Raw genomic sequence first — 14184 nt, forward strand, 5'->3', positions numbered from 1 at the left:
AGAAATTGCATTTCAGTATGTTTTTCCATTTTTATTTCATTCTAGTCACAATTCTTAGATGAATAAGGAAGTAGATTAATGCATATTCTAAACACTTCTTTGGGGGGGAGGAGGAGGTAATTAGGTTTATTTATTTTTAATGGAGGTACTGGGAATTGAACCCAGGACCTCATGCATGTTAAGCATGCACTCTACCACTGAGCTATACCCTCCTCCTAAACACTTTAAATAGAAAAGTATAGTAAAGTCTGCACTTTATGTTAAATAATATATATTTGTATATAGGTGCAGCTATAGTTCAACAGTTGGGTAAAATTTTTATATGTTGCAGAATACAGCATATGGGATGCCTCAGATTCTTTCTGCAAAGTGGTGGGATACAAAAAAATAAATATGATCACAATATCTGAACTTTTTATTTAGTAGGTACTCAATAGTGGAGAAAATCAGTTATTACATATGTGCTATGTGATTGTAGGGTAGAAAAAAGCAACATTAGCTACTTCCTGTTTTGCCCTTTACATTTCTTGCATCTGACCACAGATGCTAGAGAAATGACAGTGTTAGATACTCCTTGCTGTTGTTTTTCAGTATCAGGTATCATTATATTTTCAATGTTTCTTAATCTTATAATCTTGTAAGAATAATATAATCAAATAAATATTTGGTACCTTGCAATGAATTAGGTCTGGTAGTGATCTGAAGGGAGTTCCCCACTCAGTCTTATGACTTGAATCATGTATTGATGGTCTTCCATCATATTTCCAGACATTTCTCCTGAGCCCAATAGTCAACTGCCCTTGTTTTAGTATCCAGCCAAGGACAAAGGAGTTTGGGAAGTGTAGTCCACTGGGATGCCTGGGCAGAAGGGGAGCATGAATTTGGTGATCTGTTACCAGTCTTACACACAACACTCCATCTTCTTAACTTTTAGTGAATGCTTTCACTTTTTTCATAGTTTTCAAATTTAGTAGTTGTGGACGTACTATCAATTGTTTGTACTGTTTCCTCAGTTACTTGAAATTGGTCACCAAATTCCACCAATTCTATTTCTTTAATTCAGTTTCTCTCCATTCCACTGCTATCTCATTATTTCTTGTGTGGCCAGTTGGCTCCTACCTACTTCCCATTCACCTTGGTCCTCCTTCAATGCTGGTGGAGCAATTATATTACTGAAAAATTAAATGGAAGTGAAGGAGACCATCTTGTCTCACTTCTTTTAAGACAAGACCTCATGACTCACTGAAGTTTAAAATTTAAACAAAATTAGTTTGGTGTATACATTGCTCCTTGCAGTCTGACCTTTATCAGTATCTATAACTCACCTATCACCTCATGCTTGTGCTCCAATAACACTGAACTCTGTTTTTTCTTTTTACCAAGTATATTATGCCTTTTGTATCCTTACAAATGTTGTTTTTTCTGCCAGCAATTGCCTTTTTTTACCTCTTCAAATGGACAAATACCTACTTATCCTTATACTTTCTGTAGCCGTGATCACATTTCTCATGCATTTGTAAATAACACTGATCACATTTGACAGTTTATTTGTTTTAGTGTGTGTGTATTATGTTAACATTTAGCACAGCACCTGGAACATTACAGATCCTCAGTGACTTTTCACTAAATAAATCACCTTTATTAAACTGGTATTGCTGTGAACTCACCATTAATTGTTACCATACAGCTATCCCAAAACTTTTAGATAACCGGAGGATTAAATTAGTTTAATTTCCAATATGTAGATCAACAATGTTTAGTGCTAAAGATTTGAACTGAGCCTCACTCCAAAATCACATGGTCTCCTAGAGAGGGTAATAACTGAGAAGACACACAGTTGAGCCAGTGGGGGATCTAACAGTAAGCTGGCCATGCTATATTCCCTATGATTTAGAGCGTTATCTACCCATCATTGTGGCCTCTAGCCTTATCTTTCTATGTATCAGAAATAGAAATGTGTTAAAAGAAGATTTGTTTCAAAAATTGGAAGCAGTGATCTCATAATTGTTCATGATTAGTATTGACTTGTTTAGGCCACCTGTTCTCACATACTTAAAACTTGCAAAGCCCTAGTCATCTTCCTTTTCTTCAAATAGGACAAAACACATTGGGAACCCTGTTGATACCTTTGAGTGGAAATACAGTTCCAGTTGGTGAGATCTTGTTTTTCAATATTCAGCATTCAGCAACAATTTTAAAAGATGGTAAAGAATATCCTCTTCCTTAGAACCAGTTTCCTGTTTTCTACAGTCATGCTTATTAAACCTCTGAATTCCCGAATTCTGGACCCTGTCTTTCTGGTCCTACCTTCCTGACTTTATGGACTTCCTGGGACTTTATATTGAAGTTATCTATTTTTTTTGGTTACTACTGGACTTTATCCTTGGCCTCTTGTGACCATCCCTGCTATTACATAAATTTTCAGGATAGCTGTTATAACCTATGTGTAGTTATTGGATGTAACTTCTCTCTCTACTTCACTGCAATGAACTGTTTTGAGAAGAATTTTTAACCTGATTGGATCTAAAGAAAAAGAAAGGAAGGAAGGAAGGACATGGAATGGGTCTGGAGCCAAGAAACACTCTTGATGATTTTGCTGGTGGTACAAGATTTGCCATATTTCCCATTGACTTTTAGAGCATCTACCACAGTACAGTACCTATCCCTACAGAGGGTGAAACTTACTTAAACTGTAAAATGTCATTTTGTTAAAAGGAAATATATGAAATATTCAGAAATTTATGATGGTATTTTATCTGTGGAGTGGAAAATAAGTATTTTTTTGCTCATTGTCTCTTTGAGGGGATTACTCATCCTTTGTTCTTGGTCAGTGTACCTTAGAGGATTGAACTCACCATGGCTTCAGGGGTAGGCATGTGATCCAAGTCTTGCCAGTCAGTATGATACACCCTTGGACAGAACAAACAATTCAGAGGTCGAGTTTACTTAAGCTCAGTCGGTGTAGGTTTGAGACTTTAGGAGAAGCTACTGGAAGAAAGAGACTCCCTTTCCACTTTGGTTATATGTATACACACAAAACAGTATTTGTGGTGGCACTTATATATGAAAATGATGCTTCCGACTTCTGCTAACTACCCGATCACATTACACCACTGCTTAAAATTAGCAAATGGTAGAAAATCCTCTTGGAGCTCTCAGGAGGCATCCTTCCACCACTGCGTGGGGAAGGCATATTTGACAATAAAAGACAGAGGAAAATAGATTTAAGACATAAAGAGGCAGGAACAGTGTTCTAAAGAATTTATTGAAGCAACTGGGTTCAGCACACAACTGAATCATGTGAGACAACAGATTTCCTTTTTTTTTTTTTTTGAAGTTGGTTTGAGTTGAATTTTTATCTTCTGTAACTGAAAGAAACTAGGCTAAGTTAGAAATCTGAATATAGGCTTTAGATGAGAAATGTAATAGATTTGTGATTGTTATGCTTACTTTTCTTGTTGGAAATAATGTAAGGCTTTAAAGCCATTTTTCTTGTTTTCCTTAAAAAGTAGTACTTTCTCAGAGGGACTTACTATCTTGCTAACAAGACAGTTGATTATATCTTGATGAACTTTTTGAACACAGTAGTTCTTAGACAGATTTGAAAACTAACTACCTCGTTTTCTACTTGGGCTCTATGGATCATAAGTACCCATTTCCTAAACATTATGGAAGAGAACCTTTTTTTCTCTCCTTATTTTCTATGATTGTACATAGGTAGTTAATGATCTTGTAGAATGTACCTAAACAGTGGAAACTTGCTTAAATCCATTTAAAGTTTCTCTGGGCTTCTGGTGGTGTGTGTCCTGTATCAGTTAAAGACATGGTTAGCTGTAGGATTTTCTACCTTCTGTGTCCTGGGAATTTTCATTTCACTCTTTGACCCATTGTTGAACTCAGTGGTCATTTCGTAAGTCAGATTTTTCAGATTTCTAAGAATGCCTTTTGAATTACTTTGTTGTTTAATGAATATATAGGGTTGTCTCTGAGTAAATTTCCAGAATGAAAGGAAGTTTGGAAAACATCTCATTATCACAAAAACATGGTTTCTTATGAGCTCTATTCCATATGTAAATACCCACTCATTTGAGTTTCTTTTCAATGTTTGGCATTTCAGTTTGTATACATCTACATATTTATATATAAATTATTCCACACATTTTAGGAGAAACTATTATGGGGGTGGGAAACATTATGTTAAATAATTATCATTTTGACAATTTGGAACACTTTTTTTCCTTTTCTCTTTTAAAACCACTACCCTTTAGAGCTGATGTAGTAGTGACATTGCAAATTCTACAGTTCAGATTCCTGTAATTGAAATAACATATTGTATTCTTGAATAATTAAAGTTCATTGTAATTGGAGATTTCTGTAGAAACTATTTAGCATATTTTCATGGTCTCTCTGCATTGTCCATTCAAACTGATGAATTTCCAAACTTCCCTGAGAGAACTGCACCTAACAGTTTGTGATGCAAATTATACACAGACAAGATTATATATTTATACACACAAAGCGGTTTTTGTGGTGGCACTTGTATATGAAAATGATGCTTCTGACGTCTGCTTACTATCCAATCACATTACACCACTGCTTAAAATTAGGAAATGATACTCCATGGTCGAGACAGTGAGACCCAGCACCCGTACATGCTGACATGCCTCACATCTTGCATTTGCTGATTCCAATTCCAGTCCGCAGTTCCCATTAACATGTCCCGGGCTCTCATGTGGTTTCAGGCTGTGGGCTTTTACACAGGCTGTTGTCTCAATCTGCAGTGCTCTCTCTGCCTGCTTTTGTCTCTGGCAAACTCACGTCTCAGTTGAAGTGTTGTGGCTTAGATAAGGCCTTTATTGACTGCTCTGAGTAATCTTTTCCTCTTTGATCTTGGTGTGGTTTTTATACACTATCATTGCAGCGATTATAGTGTTCATATCTGTTGAGATGTAATATTAATATGGAAGATGAAGAACTGAGGTAGAGTTTCTCTACTCTTGCTTTGCTGAATCTTAAAGCAGGGTGGCTTCTGTTAAGGAGTCATTGTTTCTTTCCTCACAACTGGTGAGAAGAGAATACTCTGTGTAATAAACATACTTCCAGATCTAGACCTCTTAGCCAGCACTCACTTTAAACAAGTATGGTTTTATGGTTTTATTAATTGGGATTTGTTGACCCCATCACTCTTCATTCACATATACTCCAAGGACCTTTCATCAAAGGATATTCTACTTTCTCCCTTGATATGGACCCACAGGACAAATGCATTAAATGATCGGTATCTAAGTCCCAGGTCTTGGTTTATTCGTAAGGCAAAAATTCAAAGAGAGATGATTGGAGGTAGGCTCTAGCATCAGTTTTCAGGGCTCTACCCCAAAGTACCTGGTCTTGCCAGAGCTAAGGTCTGAGGCAGTGAGGAGCCAACACTACATGAATCCATCCTCTGCTTGATGTATAACCATATAAAATTTATTCCCAAGAATAATGACAGCTGTCTTTCTCATTTATACAGATGATTGGCTGTGGGAAACAGCTGCTTCTTTGTGCCTCACTGTCTCTTATGCCCCAAGGATGCTCAGCTGTGTTTGACTCCACAAGGACAAGTGACCTCTCTTTAATGCCCCAGGGCACTGGAAAGCCTTAAGAATAGAGGGTTGGTCTGGGATCCAGGTGCCACAGCCTGCACAGTGTTGGATCTGAGCAGAGATCTTGAGGAGGAAAACACCAGCTTATTTCCTCAGTGTTTTTAGAGGGATGAAAATGATCATACTCTATCAGGAAAACTGAAAATAACCAGATAGAATCCAACATCTCTCAGGGTAAAGAGCAGAGGTTGCAGGCCCTCCTGATGATGTTTCCTCTCACCCTCTTGGCTTCCTATGAGTGGTATGTTGAAAGGTAGGATTGGTAGGAGGAGCCTAGAGAAGTCATTGCCATTTAAGAACTGGTCTGCAACATTGCCTGGCTCCTAGAAAGAGATGATGATAAAACCTCCTAAGATTATGTAGACCAGACATCTCTACCTCCCATGTCTTCATTTCTGTTATTCCAAGACCCAGAGGCCCGACTACAGGGGAAAATGAGTCCTCAGTAGCAGTAAAAATACTGTATTTGTCTGTTACATGTCTTTTAAATGTCTTTTTCTCCTTTCCATATGAACATCTTGTAGCATTACTTAGTCTTTTCATTTCCATATCCTCAGCATCTAGCATAATGCCTGGATCTCCATTAAATCCAAGAATGCTGAATGAATGAATGGTGATACATGGTTCACTTTGATGAGAAATGTACATTTTATAAGACTGCTGGTGTGCCTGTTTGTATCAAACTTCTGACCTCCATGAGCATGGCACTCTGTGAATGTTCCTATATGAACATGCCCATTGCTAACTTTTGTTTCTAGACTCTTTGGAAGTTGTAAACTAGCAAGATCGATGCATGATTCTATGAATGCCGTTATTTTCAGCATTCACTCATTTTAGAAGAAAAGGAAGCTTCTTTTCCTCACCTCCCACAGCCTGAGGAAAGTTTCCTTTTTGAGAACAAAATTGCCATTTGTTTCAAGCTTTCTCTTCAATTATAGCAATTTCCACATGTTTTAAACCAGTCTCAGCAAAAGAGAAATCACATTTGCACTTTTGCTAATGAGACTGGTCCGGCTGACACAGGTTTATAGGCATCATGGCGACAACAAGTAATTTGGGAGATTTTTCTGCATTCGCTCTTGGCTCTTGCCAGTACTGTCTGTGAACTCAGAAGCAGGACCCACTGAGCTATTTTCTGAGTGCTATTAAATGGGCCACATAAAGTGGACCTGGAAATGGGCTATCAAACATCTCTATCTCTTCTTAAGGATAAGACAGTGTGCCCATTTAGCTGAAGTTTTGCCTGCATATTTTTTCTGTTGCACCGACTTTGGTGGGGAGAAGGTAAAGGAGCATCCCCTGTAGTCAGCTAGCTGAGGCCTCCAATTCCAGCTCTTGACAGGTAGCAGGCTGGATTCTGGGCTGCCAAGAATCTCAGACGTTTTCGATATGCTTTAGGGAGGGCAACTGTTTAGCCTAAGCAATTCAAAGAAGCATAATTGTGCTTCACACGACACAGAAAGTCACCACATCTGTTTCATATTTTTGGCTTTTAGAACTGAACCAGAACAGAGAAATAAACATACAGCTTTGAATATAGAGTAAAAACAAGTTCATGGTGCACAGATGAGCATATTGTATGTCACTCAGTGAAAATTTCCTTAATGAGGGTTTCTTTTGGTTAAGTGAGAAATATTTCTGGTGTTAATCAAGGTTTTTTAAAAAAGATTTAATAGAAAATATTATCTATTTAAATGTCAAGGCAGCCTCTCATTCCCCCTTAAATCTATTACAGTCAATTGTTGAGATGCCGCAGCGGTGGTCACATGACCTATTGCAAATATTTGGGGAGTCATCTGCACTGCATTAGCCTTTCTAGTGGTAGTTATTTAAAAAAATAATTTGGATGTAGTAGGCTAAAAACATTCAAGGCAATGAATTAGAACTTCATTAACCACTTTCATCTTTTATTTTGGTTCAAATGTAAATGCAGTCATTTGATATCTAAGTGTATATAATATGTGATGACTGTCTTTTAAAGATGTAATCTAGTAGAAAATACATCTTAATTTGAATGTAATACTGTCTTAAATATAATTTTAATATTCTTCAGCATCTGGTGTCTCAAAGAAGGAGGTCATTTGAGGTTAAGAAACTTTTCCCTGTGATAATAATAATAATAATAATAATAATAATAATAATAATAATAATCTTCAGACAATAAATGAAAAAGGCAAGCACTTACCTAAATGATATGATGCCATGGAGAAAAGAGAAGAAAGAAACTAACATGCACCAAGGTTTTCCTTTCATTAGGGACTTTGCATTATAATGCTTATTTATTTCCTACAATAACTGTTATATAGGTAACATCTTTGAGATCTTTCAGATGAAGAATCTGACATGAAATAATGAGCTCAAATATCACAAGATCTGTTGTCCTCTCTTACTTTCCCTCAACTTGCAATTATATGGTTTTATGTTTATTTTTTAAATGTCTGTTTTCCCAGGAATCTGCAGCATCCATGAGGTCAAAGACTGTGTCTGTCCTTCACTATGTACTCAGAGACCTACTCATTTGTGAATAACAACTCATTGATATATATTGGCGGTAACAGATGCCAGGCCCTGTTCTAAACTACTCAAGTATATTGACCCATTTAATACCCTCAGCAAAACTTTGAATGGACTACTATCATCCCTACTTTATAAGTAAATAAAGAGAAGCACAGAGAAATTGTCACTTGTGAAAGTCACACAACTAGTAGATAGAGGAAGCATGATTTAAGCCTCAGCAGATTGATTCTATGTCCAAGCTTTTAACTACCAAATGGGCTCTTGGTCAAGTGAACACACTCTGAAGTTCATCAAGGTTGCAAACCCCTCATAGACAAAATTATTCACTAAGTGTTAAGGCAGCTTATCGTTATCCCTTGATACAGTATTTATTCACTTAACAAAAAAGCATTGAGTGTTTCTTGTGTGCCAGTGTGCTAAGTACCTTCTTACCTTCTTAGTTACCTGACCCAAACCTCAGAGGAACCCAGCATGTGTGTCTGTATCATTCTCTTTAATTTACTGATGCGGGAACTGAAGCTCAGTAATTTGGTTTCAGTAATGTGTTCTGTAATTAGCAAGTGCTTGAAAGCAGGGCTTGCCCAACTCCAAACCCAGTGCTCTGTCATTGTGCAGGTCTCAAATCCTTTCCCTTCTCTGATTAATAATCCAACAGAGGTAGATCTTATTAGCCAAAATGTGGTGACACCTAGAAAGATATTAATCTCCTTGATTTTTGGCTTCCTTTTTTCTTACTTAATGATGTGGGCTTTGTGAGTAACTTGGGTCTGTTTTTCCTTGTCTTGAAGGAAAAGTAAGGTGGGGCAGAGGTTCACCTTTGAAACCAACATGAATTTAAAGTGTAGCCCTCAAGTTATTGGCTTAGAGACCCTGTGATTCTGTGCTGTAAGCCAGAAAGAATCAATTATTCTCTTCCCTTCTTCTGCATTTTAAATCTGTAAAGGAACTGTGCACTATAAAAATTTGAAACCTGTTCTTCTGTTGTTAACATCTAATTTTTTTGTAGGCTGTCAGATTAGAGAGCCTGCACAGTTCGTGCTATTTTCAACCAGGTATCTATCCCACGTTTTATATCAGAAAGCCAACGAGTATTTGTTAATTACAGAGATCATATAATCTTTCAAATGCAAATAGTCTGACTCAGATTTCAGTTTGTTTGGTACCAAGAGTTGATGAAAGAATGGTATAGCCTGAAAGTTGTTTTACACCCATCTGTGTGCACCAGGCAATCACCACTTACAGATGGTTGTGATTCAGAGACAGGTTGCCACATGCGAAAAAAGTATGTTTCAGTTATTTTAATAAGATTTATTGCAGTAGTCCCAGTTAAATGCTTAAACCTTAATGATAATTGCTGCTAATCTTTCAAGAAAATAATTAGAGTTTAATAAACCTCAAGAAGGATGTTTTGCTGTAAACTTCAGCAAGATTACAAAGGTAAATTTTATGTTTACTCCCTGATCTAATAAATTAGAACTCTGCTTGCACCCTTTTACATTTTCTGGGTTTAGATTTTATATATATATACACAACATACATTTATATTATGTGTCCTGGAAACAAATTAAGACACCAGTTGCTATGAAAAACATAGTTGATCAAGTGGCAAGGAATAATTCTGAACAAATATACTAGAACGATTTCTATTAGCCTTGAGGTGGTTTTTCTTTTTTTTGGTGGTAAAATACAGATAACACAATAGATACCATTTTAACCATTTTGAAATGTACAACTCAGTGGTTTTAAGCCCACTTACAAGGTTGTGCATCTATCACCACTATCCATTTCCAGAACCCTTCATCTTCCCAGGCAGAAACCTTGTACCCATGAAACAGTAACTCCTCATTCCCCTGTAGCCCAGCCCCTGGAACCTTTTTCTGCTTTCTATCTCTCTGAATTTGCCTGTCCTAGGAACCTCATGTAAATAGAATCATACAATTTTTGTCCTTTTGCAATTCTAGGGACCTCATGTTAGTAGAATCATACAATTTTTGTCCTTTTACATTTGGCTTATTTCATTTAGTGTAATTTTTTCACTTACACTAGCATAATGTTTTCAGGGTTCCTCTGTATATCAGAATGTCATTCCCTTTTGTGGCTGAAGTCTATTTCATTGTGTGTATATACCACAGTTTTAAAATTCATTCATCTGTTAATGGACATTGGCATGGACTTTGGGATGGACATTGGGGTGGATATTGGGGATAATGCTGCTATGAACATAGATGTAGACGTAAATCTTTGACTCTCTACTTGCAGTTCTTTTAAGTATAAAACTGAGAGTGGTATTGTTGGATGATATGGTAGTTCTATGTTTAACTTTTTGAGGAGCTGACAAACTGTTTTTCACAGTGAGTGCATCATTTTATATTTCTACCAGCAATGCATGAAGGTTCCAGTTTCTCCACATCCTTGCCAGCACATGGTATTTCCTTTTTTTAAAATAATAACCATCCTAATCCTAACCTTGTGATTTTTATGTTAAATTAATTAGATACTTTGAATAATTGTATGAAAATGTTTATTTACTAATTTTATGCAAATTTGTACTATGTTGGTAGTTTAGAATGATTTTAATTTTAATCATTCCATTATTTTTATTTATTTGGTTAATTTCCATGACTCTGAATATGAAGGTTTTTTTTTGCTTAAAGGTGATGCCAAAAAGCAAATATAAATGATTTTTAACCCTTTATGAAAGCCTAAAAAGAAAAGTAGTTTTATCTTAGTGAAAAAATAAGAACAGTGATAAAATGTGTAACTACATGAACAAAATGAAACAATATAGCTTATAATTCAGGGCATTTCTATTGTTTAGGTAGAAGCCTGTGTGTTTGCTTAATAGGTTAAAATAGGATGTGTGTGTGTGTGTGTGTGTGTGTGTGTGTGTGTCTGTGTCTGTGTCTGTGTCTGTGTCTGTGTCAGACACACACAGACCACGTTCAGTTACATTATCTCTATAATCAAGAGGCTAATGCAGAGAAGATATGAGTAGATTAATTGGGGTCTTGATGGCTATCAAAACCTGAGATACCCCAGCTGACCTTGGATTTCAGGGTTCCTCTTTACTGAGGATGCACTGGTTTTCCGGGCAGACAGGTGTAATCTATTAGGCACATTCTAAATCATGACTATTTCCTTTTCAAGCCAGGAACTAAATCTGCCTCTTGATTTGAGTGTAATTAGTGCCTTTTTAAAGATTGTGCTGTGTTAAGTCTGCACTTCTGGCTGGGGAAATGTGGAGACTTGGTGCTGGGAGAAGAGTTCCACATTAGAGAGGCCACTCAGAGGGGAACTAGGCCTCCTGTTTTGGGAAAAAAAATCAATGGGTACTGAGTTTTGATTGAAGATGGCTACAAACCATCCGTTAGACACATTTTAAGGTTTAGTATTTCATTTCTTGTACTAAGCACCAACATTTTATCACCATATAATTCTAGGTTTATATGGCTTTGGAGCTTCAACTTTGGGTTCATGTCTGAAATAAAAGTCCTTAAATTATTTATTTGTAGTTTTAAGATGAAATAACTTAGTTGTATTTTTTTCAGAATCAAATTCAACATGTTTTATAGAACTATTATGTAGAAAAACTCATTTAAGAAAGTAGATAGAAATGAAATAATTCTTCTTTGAGATCGACAGTGTTGATAGTGTTTTCACTGAAACCATACAGTGTTTATTTATAAGTAAATTGGTTTGTTATAACACTTAACAAGATATTTGTGCTGAAACAAATGTTTTGCAGCTCTGGTCGGGGCACTGGAAAATATAAATTTAAGAAATGTGTTCTTTTCTTGGACAACTTACATTCCAAACTGCACAGAAGTCTGGTGCAGGTTGGGCTATTGTACACATATTTAAAATTCACCCATAAACAGGAGACCACACTGTCAGGAATAGCCAGTATTATTGTACTGAAAGTGCATGTTAGCCTGGGTAGTTGTGGAGAGGGATGAATCATAGCCTTTCTTCCAATGAATGAGTCATGGCTGGCTGAATGGAGGTGGGAGTTTCAAGCGCTCTCTCTTTGAGTGATGGAAAAAATTTTTCATTGTTTTATATATTATTCAATATCTCTGTCACTATTGCTGTTGAAAAATGATATGAAAAATGTTCATTTATCATTTAAAATCAATTGAGATATTCACAACTAATACTTTTCTTCCATGGATCTAAAAGTGCTTTCCAAAAATCAATTAATTTGCACAATATACTACTGTAAGGTTAGTCTTATTATCACCATTTTATGGACAAATTCAAAGCAAGGGAGGTTAATTAACCCATCACAGAGTCCAAAGGGCCAGAGTAGCAAGGCAAAATGGACTGAGCACCAACTTGAAGGCCGGGAACTTTGCTTTTAGCATGGATTTTAATTGATTTAGATCAGTTTCTCTTGCCTAAAATGCACATGCAATAATTCTGAAATATCACGCAGCAATATAGTGTGGATTAAATAATTAATATTCTGAAGCCCTTTATAAATGTGAATTATTATTACTCACTCTAGCCTAGACCACTAAGTCCACCAAGCTGCCTTCTAGCACTGGTGACTAAAGTGTAAATTAATTGGCTAAGTGAGAAATTCATCTCACACGTTTCCTGCTGAGATAAGATTCCTCTGTTCTGTTTGGAAATCTGTATATACAGGGGAGCATTTTACTCTGTTGCCCTTAATGTATGTACTTGCATCTAATTCCCTCATAAGCTGGGAATTCATCTTACACAAGAGATACATGTTCAAAATACCAGTATAAAATGCTCATGCTATTAGAAAATCATATCTCCCGTCTTTGAGAGATGCACTTTTAAGAATATTGTCATGTGGCTAGTCAAACACTAGTTGGCTTTACTACTCTTTCACACACATATTTGGAAATATTACTGAAAATAATGTTTTCTCCAAAAATACACTGTCTTGGGTTATTAAGCTTTGTGCTTATGTTTGGTGCTTTTTCCATAAATATACTTAGGGAACATTACAATATTGGAAATCTAAGGTTTGCTTTATTGACAGTTTTTCCCCCTAACCATTTGATTAGGAAAGTTAGAGAGGAAAAAAACCCAAAACACTTCACTTAAAGGAAGGGAGGGCTGGGAACTGAAGGATATGAAAGCTAAAACTAATTAGTGTTATGCCTTTTCAGAGGCACAAGGAGGCCTATCTAAAGAAGTTTTAACATATTATTGGAGACATGATAAAAATAATTTTCAAGATTGTGTTAAGACAGCATTTCAGTCATTTATTCAGCAGATATTTTTTGAGCACCTCTTCTATTGCTGGCATGGTTCTAGATGTTGAGAATTAAGAACCAGAACTCATCTACAAAATAGAAACAGATTGGCAGACATAGTAAACAATCTTATGGTTACCAGGGGAAAGGGGGTGGGAGGGATAAACTTAGGAGTTTGAGATTTGCAAATGTTAACCACTATATATAAAAATAGATTAAAAAATTTCTTCTGTATAGCACAAGGAATTATATTTAATATATTGTAATAACCTTTAATGAAAATGAATATATATATGACTGGGACATTATGCTACACATCAGAAATTGACACATTGTAACTGAGTATACTTCAATAAAAAAAAAAAAAAGAACCAGGTCCATGACTCTGCCCCTTATCACTTGGAGTAAACAAAAGCATAAAAGTATGTATATATATGTATTCTAAGTAGATTAGATAAGGGCTAGGATGAACTGGTGAACAGGTGAAAGGGGACAGACTATAATGGGAGTGGTATTTTTAAAGGGGTGGCCAAGAAGGTAGGAGATTGACAGTACAGCAGGAGTTTAAATAAAGTAAGGATGCAAGCCTTAAGCACATCTCTGGGACAAACATACCACCATGCATAGGTGATAGTCATGCAAGAGCACTGAGAAGGTAGGACGTGGCAAGAGCAGGTACAGTGGTGATTCAGAGTCATTGTAGGGCTTAGATCTTTAGAAGCATACTCAATTCTCAGAAAACAGCTAAGAGACCTTTGGAGAAGGGAATTGTGCACGTATACACACAGAAA

General features: G+C 36.3%; 1 long non-coding RNA gene and 1 other non-coding gene across 4 annotated transcripts in view; one reads left to right on the plus strand and one right to left on the minus strand.

The window, feature by feature from the left end:
* Positions 1–14184, plus strand: part of LOC116152077 (uncharacterized) — a 288994-nt gene that overhangs the window by 126807 nt on the left and 148003 nt on the right. The window lies entirely within an intron of this gene.
* On the minus strand, positions 141–213 carry TRNAV-AAC (transfer RNA valine (anticodon AAC)). The gene has a single exon. It is a non-coding gene; the product is annotated as a tRNA-Val (tRNA).

The sequence above is a fragment of the Camelus dromedarius genome, chromosome 3 (genome assembly GCF_036321535.1).
Source record: "Camelus dromedarius isolate mCamDro1 chromosome 3, mCamDro1.pat, whole genome shotgun sequence".
Lineage (NCBI taxonomy): Eukaryota > Metazoa > Chordata > Mammalia > Artiodactyla > Camelidae > Camelus > Camelus dromedarius.